Source organism: Rhopalosiphum padi, chromosome 2, assembly GCF_020882245.1.
Source record: "Rhopalosiphum padi isolate XX-2018 chromosome 2, ASM2088224v1, whole genome shotgun sequence".
NCBI classification, from domain to species: Eukaryota; Metazoa; Arthropoda; class Insecta; order Hemiptera; family Aphididae; genus Rhopalosiphum; species Rhopalosiphum padi.
The window spans coordinates 48,769,186-48,785,787 of NC_083598.1; the positions used below are offsets into that span (position 1 = coordinate 48,769,186).

The 16,602-nt window shown below is 24.4% G+C and overlaps 1 protein-coding gene across 3 annotated transcripts in view; it reads right to left on the bottom strand.

Moving 5' to 3' along the window:
* Window positions 1-16,602, bottom strand: part of LOC132920831 (uncharacterized) — a 44,619-nt gene that overhangs the window by 14,003 nt on the left and 14,014 nt on the right. The window contains exon 1 of one of the 3 annotated variants that reach the window (XM_060983529.1): window positions 2,429-2,584. The exons of the other annotated variants lie outside the window; for them this stretch is intronic. The gene's annotated coding sequence lies outside the window, so the exon portion shown is untranslated. Of the gene's footprint in view, window positions 1-2,428; window positions 2,585-16,602 lie in introns of those variants that run through there. 3 annotated transcript variants of the gene reach the window in all.

The window sequence follows — 16,602 nt, forward strand, 5'->3', positions numbered from 1 at the left end:
ACTGCAATCCTACAGGCTACAATATCGTATGATACAAGCTCAACATTAAATTAAATTAAAGTACCTACGCGTAAAGGCCAGTCTCAAAACCAATGATTAAATTATCAATAAATCTACTCGTGGAGTAAAAAATAATAATGACAATAACAAACATTATAAACACGCTGTTGTTATTAGCACTTAGAATGTGGGCTTTCAAATGAATACTTTCCGATTATTATCACGGACGTCTCACGGAGTTGTTGACTTTGTAAGTTTTAAATAAGTAATTAAAATCCGCTTAAACAAATATTTCAGATTAAATATGAAAAACATATAATCACTTTTCTGACAGCAATGTGCTATTATTTTATTTACAGTTGGCAAATTTTCAGTAATCATCACCATAATATTAATTTCATATTTTAAAACAAACAAGCACTACGACACAAAATAAAAAAAAATTGTTTTACAATATTATTTAAAAACGATGATATTCCATAATTATTTGAAACTATATTATTATATACTCCACTCCAAATAAGTTTGAAAAAACTTGCGCAGTCGCCGCCCGGTCGGAACTCTAGTTGGTTATGTAGTATCGTTACTTGTCGTCACGGGCTGCGTGACTGTATTTGTGTGAACAACGACGCGTTGTCTTCCTCATTTTTTCCAAATTTATTTGGAATAGAGTACATTAACAACTATAATATATTTAATCACATTTAGACAGCGTAAACACTTATGGTTATATTCTATATATGTGATGTATTAATGGTGAAAGAGATACATATTTTATTAGCTGACTCTCGACAAAATTGATATGTAATCAACATAATTCAACGTGTAGTGAGTGGTGACACTGACCTTTACGTACAACAATGAATGATATTATATCGTCTCCATACGCTACGTATTTGTATAAGTTTCGACAAATAAAAATATATAGCACTAGCACACGTGTAAATAATAAGTATATTGTATATACAGAGTGATGCACCAAACATTTTCACTACTTTTATTTAATAATTCAGTTATTCAAATTATGATTTTTCTTATTTTTAAATATACTACAATATCATATTTTAAAATTCTTGAGATTTTTTTTGTAATAAAATATATCTTGTGGAGCTAACTTCTATTTTTCACAAATGAAAAATTTTTTGTATTATAATTTATTTTATAAGTTATTTATCTTTGTTTAATAACAATAATAGGTCCATATATAACTTCTACCCAATTTCAACCTAACCGTAGAAGTAGTTATGGCTATATAGTATATTGATAGTGAATTGGTTTTAGTAATTAAAATGAATCTGTTTATCAACATTTATGATTTTTTTTAAAAGACCAAGTATAATAATAATAAACATAAGATCCAATAATATTACATCTATAATTTATGTTTGTAAAACCATTTTCAGGATTATTAACCTTAGTAAAAACGTTTTAATAATCAGACAATTAAGAAATATAAGTATATTAACATTTTCAAAAAAATATCCACTCAAATTGTACAGTATAAAAGGGAGGTTTTAATTTTTAAAAAGCTTCTTAAGTAGGTAGCAAAACAAATATCAAAAATTTGAAATTGCGATCTTAAAAAGTATATTTAAAAATTTAAAAAATCAGATTTTGAATAAATAAATTATATAAAATGAATCACGAAGTTAAGCATATTTGATGAATCATTCTGTATAAAATAGCATGAATAATTATGAAATTATGTTATTTCCTAAGTGTTGTGCATTTAGTAGTAAACCCGCAATTGGGTAGGTATATAATTAAAGTATATTAATCTGCTAAATACAATTTATAACTGTAGGTATTTAAATAATAATTAGGACTCTAATAATCTATTTTCATATTGATAAAAATAATATGTAAATCAGCATACAATAGTAAATATTATTGAAACATAACTTTTTGTTTCACCTTATATGTTCATATTTTAGAAAACAAAAAATTTAATTTAATTTTTTTTTTACATAAGAATACAATTAATATAGAAAAAGCTGGACATTTAAGTAATGAAAAATATATTAAATGTAAGTTATGAATAGTTATGATAGAAACACTAGGTAACGTCTGACTTCTAAATCGATTATTAATAATGTCTTTTTATATAGGTGTTTAATATAATATATCATATACAACGATCAATAATCAAATAATTTTACACTAATCGAATTTTTCATTGAAAAGAATAATATCATAAAATAATATAATATTGCGTTTGGTTTCACTGGAAATAACGTGGCGTAATATGTACACTCTTATATTTACACAACTTATATTTTTCTTTAATTATTGTCAAATATAAAAATAAATAATAAAATAAAATTTACAATCTGCAAAACTAAAAAAAAAAAATATTACTCATGTAATTAAATAAATATTGTAAAATGAAAGTTTATATTTTGTAAAATATTTATCTTAAATCGCTTACCCGAATGTATTAAAGTCCTTTATTGGGTATATACGAGATCACAAATTATCTTACTATTATAATAAATAGTAATCTATTATACTATTTATTTGGTTTATTTGTACTTCGGTATAATTATGGTTCAGTACACGTAAGTCATATAAACAAATCTACTTTTCAAATACTTCCAAAGGAATTATTATTTAATAATTTAGTATAATTAAAAATTAACACCGGATATCTATATTATTAAATGTTTACAACTTAATAATATTATTAATCAATAATATTTATTTCCATTACGATTTTGTCAACACTGACTGTCGAACATAGACTGAAACATTTTGGAGTGTATAAATCATGCTTATATATTATGAATGTATGACGTCATTAGCAAATGCGCCACGGGCATTAGTCCTAAACGTTATTTGTTACTCGTTTTACTGGTTATTACTTATCACTTATCAGTGATAACTTACGTACAATTTAAATTGCTTATCTATTGCTATTTTTTTTAAAAAAATATATGAATGATTAAAACCAATGTTTCACTATGCTTTTAAATTTAAAATATTTCAGTCGTTTGTCTTTAGTAACTAAAACTTGAGTCTTCATCATAATACTGGTTTATTTTATAATTAGTTACTACGAATTTTCTCTAAATTGATATTTATTTATGTTGAAGAAATTAACTATAAAGTAAAAACTATTATTAGATTTTTGAGTTTTTAATCAATTAAGTACATAATACAACGGACTAAATAAAATAAGTACCTACCTACGACCAACCTATTAAAGGTTGACAAGTGGGTAACGCTCTGATTTACATTAGTTGTCTAGTAGGTCGCTATTATACATATATATATATGGGAATATTAAATTCAATGATTATCTAAAACGTTTCTAAATTGAAACGATCGTCAGCCTAAATCTGCAAGTAAGTATATTCCTTGATATATTTTTTTGATATACCTAGGTAAAACCATTTATTTTACTTTTAATATTTTAGTAGATATGTAGAAAATATTTCATTGATTATATTATTGGTATTAAGTTATTATAATAACACATATTTATACCATATTGTATCAACTTATATAACTCAACATTTAATAACGCCTTTCAGTAAGTACCGTAAAATAATGAAAATAGATTTATAGAATCCATAGATTATATCTTAAAATAAATCAAAAATACCATTTCGTATAGTAAAATTCATAATAATATAATATACATTAAAATAGTTACCAATAATGTTTATAATAAAATAATAAAATAATTTCAGATTTTTATGTTTTCAGTATGAATAACTTATGTGGAATCTTTTATTTAATTCCAAGATCTTTGACCGATTGAATAATATTTTATCGAGATGTATAGAAAAAAAACTAAAATAATTTAAAATTTGTCATGACTTTAAATAGTTCAAAATTAGCTCAATATTTTTTAGAATGTTTTCATATAATGAAAATGTCAAAAATGTCAAATATTTACTGTTTTGTTTTTCTAAATACAACAAAATAGGTATCAACAATTATTTGAGGAGAAATATCCAATGATTAGGTTAAAAATGTTAACAAATGTAATGTGCATAACAATTTTATTTGGTTCTCCGATAGAATTTTCTTTTTTTTATATTGAACAACTTATAAAGAACCTTGTATTAAATTCTCAAATTATTTATTAAAACAAAACATTTTATGAAAAATAAAATAATATAACAATTTGTACAATTTTGAGATTTCAACAAAATTCTAATTTTAAACGCGAGAAAATAGATTCATTGGAAAAGTAGTGGCGTAGTTACACAAAATAAAAGTGCACATATGATAGTATTACTATGTTACGGGTAAAATATGAAAATAAGAATACAACAGTATAGCGCCATCTGTTTAGTAAAATAAAATTTAAAATATTTTACCGGTTGAACGCAGGTAATACGAAATATAAAAATAAATTAGAATAACATCTAACCAATTTTTAGAAACGAAAATTATAGATATTTATACCAATAAAATGAGAAAAATCACAATAATTGTCGATAATAAACTGCATGTATGTTAAAAAAATCAACATTTCAGAACGTGTTTATGTTACAATTAAAACGGTTTTTCTGATAAAATGTCGACTAATAGACGATAATATTAATTATTAATACTTTAATAAATATTTTCAGGAGGGAAAATTATAAAAAAAAATATGGTACTTATATCATATTAAGAAATATATTAATTCAAATAAATGTAGGTAGTTATAGGTACATAGTTTATAAAACATGTGCTTAAAAATTTTATTATAAATTCGAAATTGACACAAATTTGTATTACCAGGCATAGCATAATTAGTAATTAATAATTATAACTATTAATTACTTAATTCACAAAATAATTGAATAAGATTATTTGAAATGAAAAAATATAATATATACACTAATATTTTAAATTTTTAGGAAATTAATACGTTTTCTTAGCCTTAGTAATATAAATAAAAGAAATATCTGAAAACAAAATATATACTTATAATAGAAATGATGATTTTGGTTAGATACTTCAAAACGACAAACTATAAATATATTCAACGGATTGGCAATAAATATGAATTTATTGGAGCAAATAAACATCGCTTAAAAGATATGACTAGGAAAAAAATAATTTTATTTATTATAAATAATAATATATAATGGCTTTTGTAATTTATTTAGAATTTATTTAATGCATATAATATGCACACTATTTTATATCTATAATATACTGCATGATGTTTCTAAAGAAACGATTTTTATAAATTTTGGGTTTTGCACGGATTAATTTCTGGTCCCAATGTACCACTTAGGTATTCGTACAGTACGGACATATAATGTATTTTTACCACCATTTCAAAACCAAAGATAGTTAAAATTACAATTATAACAAATATATTTCCGCTTAGAACACAAAACAGATTTTAATTTTTTTTTTTTTTAAATTCATGATTTCGTGATTTAAAAAGGCAAAATTAAACCTTGTTTTCTCTCGTCATGCCGGACCATGATAAAGTGAGGATAGGAATCCCCACATTACAAAATCGCCACCCATCGATCCCTGAGTCCATTAAAAAAAAAAAATGCCCAAATATGAATTATTGCCGTATCACACTCAATATAATGATATATGTACGATATTCAGACTTGAACATTTAAAAGCAAACGGTCGCCGCAGGTTATAATATTTATACAATATGTATCATATGAAAACATTCCGTAACAATATAATATACTGAATAACCCAATCGACATACGTGCTTGTCGTGATATAAAACTATAATACTATATCCGTACAAGGTGCAATAGCACTATTACGTAATATACCTACTAAACAGCATATTATTTGTTTGTACGTCGTGTACCTATCGACAATCACAATTTATTGAACTTTAAAACTTTAACAGCAGTACACGTTATTGGGAAAATAAAATAAAGTGTATGAATATACGACAAATTATACCACTCGAACTAGGTAAACTTAAAATAAATTTATTATTTTATATTCAAAAAAAATTTTATTTTATTTTTTGGTCGTCTTACAACGATATTTTAGGTCTTAAACAAATTACCTATACAATTAACTTATTCGACTAACACAACTGTACTAGTATTCAATACTATGTTTATTCACACTTCATATTTTGTAATATAATGTACAAGGTATCAATCCGCACTGTGAAGAATAAAATGTAAAGGTTAGGTTAAAACTATAACGTAGACACAATACGATCCGATAGATTCGGTCCTATTGGGCATCTTAGTACTGAAAATCTCTGATCTACTACAACCATATAATAACACGATATTAATAATATTATGGTTTAATGGTTTGTACTGTATACGATCATGATACCATTTTACTTACATTTTCAACACTAAAATTCATATATATATATTTATCTATTTCATAAAGTGACGACCGTCAACCTATTGTCAATATTGTCATATGCAGAAATTGTTAATCAGTTTATGTAGAATATATTTTATACATAATAATATACAAATATGTATATGTATGTACGCGTTTGATTTTAAGTACGAAAAAAATTCTTGAACATCAACATAGAGCTTTTCATTAACCCTCGAAATTATAGTATTTAAACTTCAAAGTGATATTTACTCATACACAAACTTTTTACTCCGTAATTTATTTCAACAATAATATTAATATTATATAGAATACGTTATAATTTGTTATTTTTACATAATATTCTGGTTATTCTACCTATTTTGACATAACTATCGTTTTAATAATTATATATAATATATAATATTTACCTCCACGATAGGTAGAACTATAAACATATTATATTTTATCGATATACCATATACACAAACACAACCATCCACAACGTAACAATAACATTTATATTTATTATATTAGTATTATTATATCAGTAGACAATGGTAAAAAGGGCACAAGTTAATTGTTTACAAAATAGAGCCCTACAATAGATCCACTTTTTTTTCACTTTAATTGTTAGTTCAACCCCCATGGATTTATGCCCCATAAGTCAGTGATATATATATATTTCCTAATCAAAAAAATAAAAAATAGACAATTTTCACAGCATTTTCCATTTTATGTTTAGTATTAAGGGATATAATGAAGTATTAATTATGTACCATTTCTATGCATTGGGTATAAATAGGTATCTAATATGACTTGTGCCCTTTGTATCGTAAATAGTATTTAAAATATTTAAGTAAATAACAGCATATATAATATTATAAATAAAATAATTACTATGAAAAATGTTAATACGATAAAATAAGTAAAATTATAAAACATTGAAAACAGCATTCATACTGTTATTATAATGATTAATATTATAATATACATAATAAGCTGTCCAAACATTATTTACCTAGAAATTCTGTATTTTAAATCACATTTCCTTTAAATTTATTCGAGTAGAAAAAGCTTAAGAAACACGTATACCAACATTATTCTTTGCTAATTACACACTGAGCAATATAATGAATTCAGCAGTGTATAAAAATGTATTTTAGAAGTATCATTATTTTTATTCGCGTAAAAGTAATTATAAGTAAAGAAATTCTATCTTTTTAGGAATGAAATATTAATTTTAATCGTATCTTGTTTCTTTTGAAATACAATTCGAAGTATGAATAAAAGGTTTTACAAGTTAAAACTTGGGGGATTCACGAACTGTACATAATTAGGTACCTATATACCTACGTAATAAAATAATAAATGTAAACAATTTGATCTTATACAATTTAAAACAACACTAATTACGTTTCTATGTTTAGAACTAGGTCAAACAATCAATATAATATGTTTAGAAATTGTAATATGTTATACCATACATAAAAAAATAATGAAGGTATATGAGATATAAACTTAAATGTACATAATAACAATCTCAATACATCTGCGATATACAATATTATGATGAATTATTAAGTACACATTTTAAAAGTTTCAACTTCAAAACATTATAAGTACTTGTACTTTTTTTTAATTTATTGAAATAGTTATGGCTTTTGTTTACTATTAATTCAGGATTACTAGCTCTGGGTAAATCTGAAATGCAGTCACTGCATCTCTCAGTAATTTAAACAGGCTGAAGAGCAATACATCAAATAATTAGATCTTATAAAAAAAATTAAAAAACCGGTCACTATATATATATAATTTATACTATAATTATTATTATAAGACTTTTTGCATTAATTCAATACTCTAAATTCAAAGATAAATTGTATAGGGCCAATAGACACAATTTAAGATTACAGATTATGTTATATAATATTTCATTTATAATATATACCTAAATTTTCTAAAAAATATTTTTATCATATATAACAGTTATAATTTTTAAATTCAATAGTACCAACTAATTGTATCTATATACCTATTATGACCGCTTATAACTTATTCAATCATAGCAGTATACCTTAAATGTTATAGACACGGTGTTCAAGTTATATCAACGGATAAAAAGTAGGAAAATAGGTAGCTTAGAAAATTCTCGAAATTATGTGTAATTAATTTTTAACAATAATATAATAAAATTATAATATGTATACGATACAATATTGTGAACAGTTATGTGTGTTCTATGTTCGTCGAAATATTACACTAATTTATAAATATTATAGAATCGTACGTATATCGTACAATTTTATGACGATAATGAAATGACATACAATTTAATTTTATTTGTTACTGGATATTTCGATAACATTTTTATTTATATTTAAAAATGTCGGATTGTCGTGACACACCTATTAATGTATAATATGTACACAACTACGAAATAGCGTTATACCTATATAATATTGTCCGAAACCAAGTTTAAGAGTCCTAAGTGCATTAAGGCTAATACAGTTGATTTATGTGAAGCACGTGCGCTGTCGCTGGAAAAGAGAGGAAAAATATAATAAAAACGACAACGCAATGACTATACAGTATACACATACAACGTTGTTGAAACTAATTTTTTAACATCCGTTAAGCGTTAGTTTTACATACAACTATACACTAATCACATTCGAAGTTTCTCAAACCATTTATCAGTCATTACCAAATGATTAGGTAGGTATATACAAAGTACCTACTCCTAAAATATTATCCATGCATACAACAATAAGTTAAGTGACGAAAAGGCTCATTTATGCACGGCCGATGTATGAGTTATATTATTATAAATTATAAATTATATATATTATATATAACGTATGCTGTACAATGTACATGCATCATATGGATATCTCCAAAACTGTATTATTGTAGGTATAAAATTGTGATTAATATAAAAATGAAATACATGATTAAGGATCAAAATAAAAATATACCCGTTTTAAAATTCGGATATATATATTTATACAATACGAGTATGTACCTATTTCAATATATTATATATGTATATATAAATATACATTTGCTATTCAAATAAAATAAAATAATTTTTATACCTATATGTAGATCAACTTATCTATGATGAGTAGGTATTTATTGATTTCCCTAAACTCAAAGTATACAAATGAAAAAAGCATCGTGCATTACTTAAAATATAAGATTTCTATCCACCATTAATGTGAAACATTTTAAAATTAAGCATTAAAACATTAAGAAAGGTAATTGGGTAAAATAAAAGATATGATGGTCATTTATTAATTACATTTTATTTTTTGTCTGTGAGCTTCAAAAGCTTATCAAAAATATTCAAAATTCAATTTAAAATTATGCTCACTTTTACATTTTTTCGCCAGTCCACCTTTGTGTAGTTTTATATAGGTAACAGGTACCTGTCTTAATTTTTCTTGATATTCTCGACGACTATACTGGAAATTTGATATTGTAAAGTGCAACGGCCAACGAGTGTTAAATTTCAAATCTAAAATGATGGTGCTACTTCGTGAAACTGAGTGATATTTTTTAGTTCCAGAACAAATGTTTGTCGGAAAAACACATAAAAATACAATGTAAACCCATCATAATACGCATTTAGCCACTACACTCGTTCTTCGAAAAGTAAAAAGAAATCATAAATTCGCTCTGCTGTATATATAGTACATATATTCAGTCAATGTGTACCTCATAATTTAGTAGTTAACTGTGAAGAATTCGTTTAATTTAAATTGAATGATAAGTCATTGTACGTATATTATGGGGTGGAAATCGAGTTAGAGCAGTGATGGTCTATCAGAATATAATATTTTCTAATCATATTTTATTATATATTTATAATAGGGTGACCATTTCAAAAAATAAAAATAAAATATTTGATAAAAAAAAAATAAAAATAAAATAGCCTTCCACCAAAAAAGCCTCTCCATTTACATTCATACACATGCACACAATTATTGTAGAGTATAAAAAATCTGTGTCATATTACTAACAATTTAATTTGTATTACTTTATCCTTTTTGAGTTAACTAACCTAACCTAAATAATAAAAGTGTTAAAATGTTAGGAATATATTTTTTTTATTATCATTAAACAATATATATATAATAATAATGTTGCATTTCAAAACTAATAAAACATTTTCAAACAATAAAGAAAATTTACTTTTCATTATTAAACATTATCACTTATTTAATTGTTTATCGGTTTATCGGTTTAAAAACTGTTATCTGTTCATATAACTGGTTTAGATTTGTTTCATACATTGATTTATTTTAAAGATACAGTGTAATAATATGTAAAACGGTATTAAAACGGGACCATCATCTAAAAACGGGATAAAATTGTCCCGTTCAAAATTTTACAACACAACGATGATCAAAATAGGGACAATTCCGTTTTAAACGTGAGTCTGGTCGCCCTAATAATTTATTTATTTTTGTTATTGTTTTCGTTTCTATCATTACTATGGGATGTTGAACTAATTATTTTTATTATACAAAAATTATATTATTTCATATATCATTACTAGCTGTTAATAAATTATAATTTATATAATAAGTCAATATACCGTGGAACGATGCGAATAAGTTGATGCAGCATATATAACTTAAAAAATAATCTAAACATATTAAAATATCATCGTGTCATGGGTCATGACAAAATGTTTCAATCCTTACTCATTCTTATGAATAATATTATTTTAAATAATAGCTAAAAACCTAACTAAAATCGTTATATTGTTTAAAATTTTTACAATTAATTAAAATTTGAACTTAAATCTCTAAACAATTTACAAAAAAGTAATTTTAATAGGCACTTGTAGTTTATAGTTTCTAGGAATATTTAAAAAAAAAAATAATAATTTAAAAATAAAAACGTAGGAATTACCAGCTTAACTTATTTATGAATAATTTTTATAAATGTATATCATTATGCTGCCCTTTTGGTCTGAAAATAATATAGATGTAGTTCTAAGTGAATGAGTCGATGACTGTTATAGATTATTATTTTATACTTAATGTATCATATTATATTGTTCAGACAATTGTTTTACTATAACTATTTGTAATATTATATTTTTAATTACAATAAAAAAATCATAGAATTATACTCAAAATTAATTATTAAATTGTATTTCACAGTATATACTACATATTATAAACATATTATATACTACTTGTGGCATGCACTCCGAAGATCAGATAACCTCAACTCAATGAATCGTTTTAAGAGCTAATTAGTAATTTGTCATAATTTAAATAATAATATACATAGATAGTCTTGGCACGGAAAGCAAAGCAAATACTATTTCATGCCTACAGTATAACTTGTATAACTAGATACCTACCATCTTTAAATCTCTAAATTTATTTTTGGTAAACAATATAATATATTATGTTGCACATCAACATAATTTTATTCAGAAATAAAAGAACTCCGTGCCTCGTCATAGATTTCATAAAAAGGTTTCGAAAATCATATTTATTTATCCACAATTTCTGTAAATGTTGAGGAAACAAAACTTTATATAAGAACTATTGTATTGAGTATTTTTATGGAGGTCTGACAACTACTGGTACACGGACGTTAGTATGAAACAAATAAAATAATATTAAACCTTTCCTATTATACTGTGGTTCTATAAAATGTAATATACAGTGTATTGCAAAATTTTAGATATAAGTAAGTAAAAATAACTAACAGTAATAACATTTATGATGTATGCAATTCTGTATTTTTAAACAGGTTTTTATTACCAAATTATTAATAGGAATACAATTTTATTTTATTATTTGGGCGATAAATAATCTGAATGTATTGTCTAAGATATATAGTATGATATCATATGATCGGTAACTGATGGCCCGTGGGTCGTTACTCGTTAAAATATTTTATACGACCCGCTCCAAAATTACAATTAAATTTAATATTAATTAAACATTATTAAAATAAAACTATACAATTTTAATTTTTCTCTAACTCTACTCGAGAAACTTTTTAAATATTTTAGTTTCAAAAAATATTCAATCCATGGTTTAGCCATTGATAACCAAACTAATATAGAGTAATACAATTAATGTAGTTTAGAATATAGCACATTATGTCTTATAAATAATAATTAATAACAGTAGATTAAATACATCGCTGTAAATTTAATATTAATTATTTAAATAAATTTACAAATTTTAGGTATCAGAAAAAAATCTTCACGCAATCGTTTTAATAAATCATACCGATTATTTCAACTGATGAAAAAAATCTATAAATAAATAGAATTAAAAAATGTTCAATGGTTATTATTTATTAATATTATACCAAACTAACACATAAATATTAAAAAAAAACTTATCATGTAGGCTCATCAATAAACAACGTGTGTGTAGTAATTATTATCGTTTTTATTTTATATAAATAATATGAAATCCATCTTATATCCATTTTTTTTTTTGTATGAAGAATATGTAGTTAATTATAGAACTAATAGCGAGTAATATAAATTATAGAATTTGTTACTTTTATTTCTTATACAATACTAATCATAAAATTATTATTTATTATGGTAAAATGCTTTATATACATAAACGCGGAAATAAGAAATTTAGTTTTATATGTTAATAATAATAATAATAAACTATGTTATGAAAAACATAGTAAACTTACAAAGTTACAACGCAAGTATAATATATTGTTAAAGTTGTAAAAGTTTCCGGCAGTTCTAACCGGAAAGTTATTAACAGAATTCAACGAGTATACGTCATCGCATACCTGTTACCTGTCAATAAAAATTATTTAAAGGTAATAATCTACTAAAATGTATTACATTTAAAGGAATTCTCTTTTTAATTTTTACAATTTGTAAAATTTTTTAAAGAATATTTATTAGTTTTATCCTACTAAAATTATATTTGTATTATTTTTAATATTGATAGAAAATAAAAATAAAAAATATAAAAATATGTTATAGAATTAATCAATTACACACAATCAGCTATTGTTTTTGATAATTACGTAAGATTATTTTTTTTCCTGGTACTTACTTTTGAGAAAAGAAAATTGATAAAAATGACATTAAATATAGTATACAAAGAAAAATTGTTCATAATCTATATATACGATTATTCAAAACTTTTTAAATTATTTCAATATTTGTTACGAATCACGTTACGCGAATAACCTATAATACTATCTACTGTATGCACTATGAATGTATCATACATACATATTACATAACTACATAAGTATTATACTACAAGTAGGTGGTTTTAAATTCCTCGGAATATAACTAACAATCTAAATATGACTTTTTGATGAATTACGCATCTCTATTTATGTATTAATTCTATAATATTATAATAGGTATACATAGTTTTCTTGCGATCTATGTTTGTAATTTACTAACATATATTGTACCTAATTAATATTGTGGTTAATATTCAAAATATTTCGCGTAGATAATCGCGCTTCCGCTGAACGGTGAAAAATCAACTTTATCTGTAAATAATTATTCGGTAACAATATAACGTAATACCTGTTTTTAACAGTGATTTACTCAGAAATATTATTATAATGATATATATATATTTAATATAACATTATCATACCTAGTAATTGAAAACTTATTAATATAATATATTACCTTTAAGCCTAAAAGGAAAGATCAAAGGTCACGCGTGCTGACTCGTGATAATCATATATTATAATTGGTAATGATAATATTATAAGGCAGGTATTAAGTATATTGTATAGATAAACAAAACACGCGTTGCGACTTGCAAGATTACGGACTGTTGAAAATGAAAATACCCATAGGAAATAAGTCGGCATGGTTAAAACGCTTTTAAACAGGCACATTATTCTTAACTTATCTAACTAATAAATACAATATCATCGGGATTTTAAAATGTCAATAAAAAAATTATTACACTGGTAGATGTGTATGCAATATACATAGGTGAGATAATATTATACAGTTTGAATTTTTCTTATTAAATAGAAATTGACAATATCCTGAAACACAATAGTATTATTTTTCTTGTCAAAATATGTATAATATTTTACGGAGAACTGCAACTTTACTTTAAGGTACTATAACAATACTATAGAATATTATAATAAGGTTTACTTTGAGCCAAACGTTTACCATCCAGCACTGTTTTATTTTAATATATAAATGTAATATTTAAAGAACTGTACACCGGACTGCGCTAACTTTATTATATACAATGGATGATGTAGAACGAATATCTCAAAGTTAAAACTTTTATTATAATTTCAAGTCAAAAACATTGCAAAAACTTATGAGCTGCGCCTGCGCTAAACACTAACTTGTATTTTAAAGTACCTAGGATGCACCTATAAGCAATCAGTTTGTTAAAATGATTTTTCAACAATGAATGTATACACTATTATTTTTATTAGTAAACAATTTATAATTGAGCTAACGTTAATATTATATTCAGAAATTACTACCAAACGATTTATACCGATAATACCTATGTATTTGAATACTCATAGCATTTTTTAGTAAGGAGATTGTGAAAGCTTAAGTGAGTATATCCCCTCAACACCATTTCTATTTATGTGTAACACAAACTACAATAATTTTGAAAAAAAGTTTGTTTGACTGTGTAAGGATGTAATTTCAAAATGATTATGATTTTGTGTTACTGTTACACGGAATAGAAATGGTGTTGAGGAAATTTATCTATACCTACAACTGCCATAGACAATAGATATAATATTCTATATTTTGTAGTTTGTTGCGACTAGCTATTTGCAATTATTAGATCATAATATTCTTACAATACTACTGGCGCTCACAGTGGACTAAAAAATACACCATGAGTAGCATGGATGCCAATCAAATAAGTTGTTTAATGAAGTGAGAATACGTATTAAAGCATTATAGGTAGGTACCGTATAGTGAAAAATTTACGAGTTACAACGCACGAAAAAAAAAATTCTTAGGAAGAAAGAATAATCAGTTGCAATAAAAAAAAAACAATAATACTATTATAGTTATTACTACTTATTAGTTATTACTATAAACCTTAAAACATGAATACCGCAAATGAAGTTGAAGAAATTAAACTACATCACTTCGATAAAAACGTTTGGGTCATTGTACATAAACTATATGAATTTATACTAGCAATATGCCATTAGGTATATGAGTCATGAACTCATGACGCATTTCTATACATATTTAAGTAACAAAATAGTTAAACACAATACTATTGATTAATCTAAAATACATATTTTATGAATTCATATAATATAATAAGTCTAAAAATTTTAAATTAAATCACAAATTTAATGCAAACAAAATATAAAAAATATAATATTTTATAATAGTTCGATATTATTTCCAAAATGTAGTTTTTACACTTGGTTTGTGGTTTTAAAAATTGGAAATAATTATTAAGTCCTGACAGTCCTGTCATCAGGATTTGTTTTTTAAACCAATAAAATGTAATGTACATGTTTTCTTTGCCAGAGATAAAAAATCGTCAATTTTTATCCACTTATAAAAATGTTGACAACCACCACTGCGTTATGACTTTTTTGAGTTAAATCAAAGTCATATAGAGCTGCAATTGTGTAAATGTGCAAGGGTGAGAAACTGTTAATAATTTATATCGTGAGCGAACGATTTTTCTTAACCACCTATACCTATTATCATGGTTGAAATATCTCAGATTTTTTTTCAACCACACACACACACCTTTGCCAGTGTAATTTATGGAACCTTTTTTCTGAATTCTTGGAATAAATCCAAACAGTCTTAACGCTAACGTACAATACGAACGCGTATTATAGGTAGAGATAGTGTAGTAAATAATCGTCTAAATTTCGTCGACAAATTTCGATAAAGCTAATACCAAAAGTGATATCTGCGTATATAACAGATGGCGAATCTATAAAATGTAATCACGTTTATTTGACACATTCATGATACAAAAATATTCACCACCTTTGTTATGCAATGTATTTACGAATAATTCAATTTTCTACAAATTATTTTTATAGCTGTATACACGATTAAATATTTTTTAAAGAATGAATAAATAAAATATAAAAAATATCATTATTTCAATATACAATCAATATTACGATATAACTATATAAGCATATAACTTACTAACCATAAACATCTAATTAAAAACTGCGCATAAAGGTGTGCGCGATCTAGTGACATATTGAATTTGCTGTCAAATCAATATTTTGGTAATAGAAAATAATATTTGTATTATTGTATTAACTATCAGACACATGTATAGTGACTTTCAT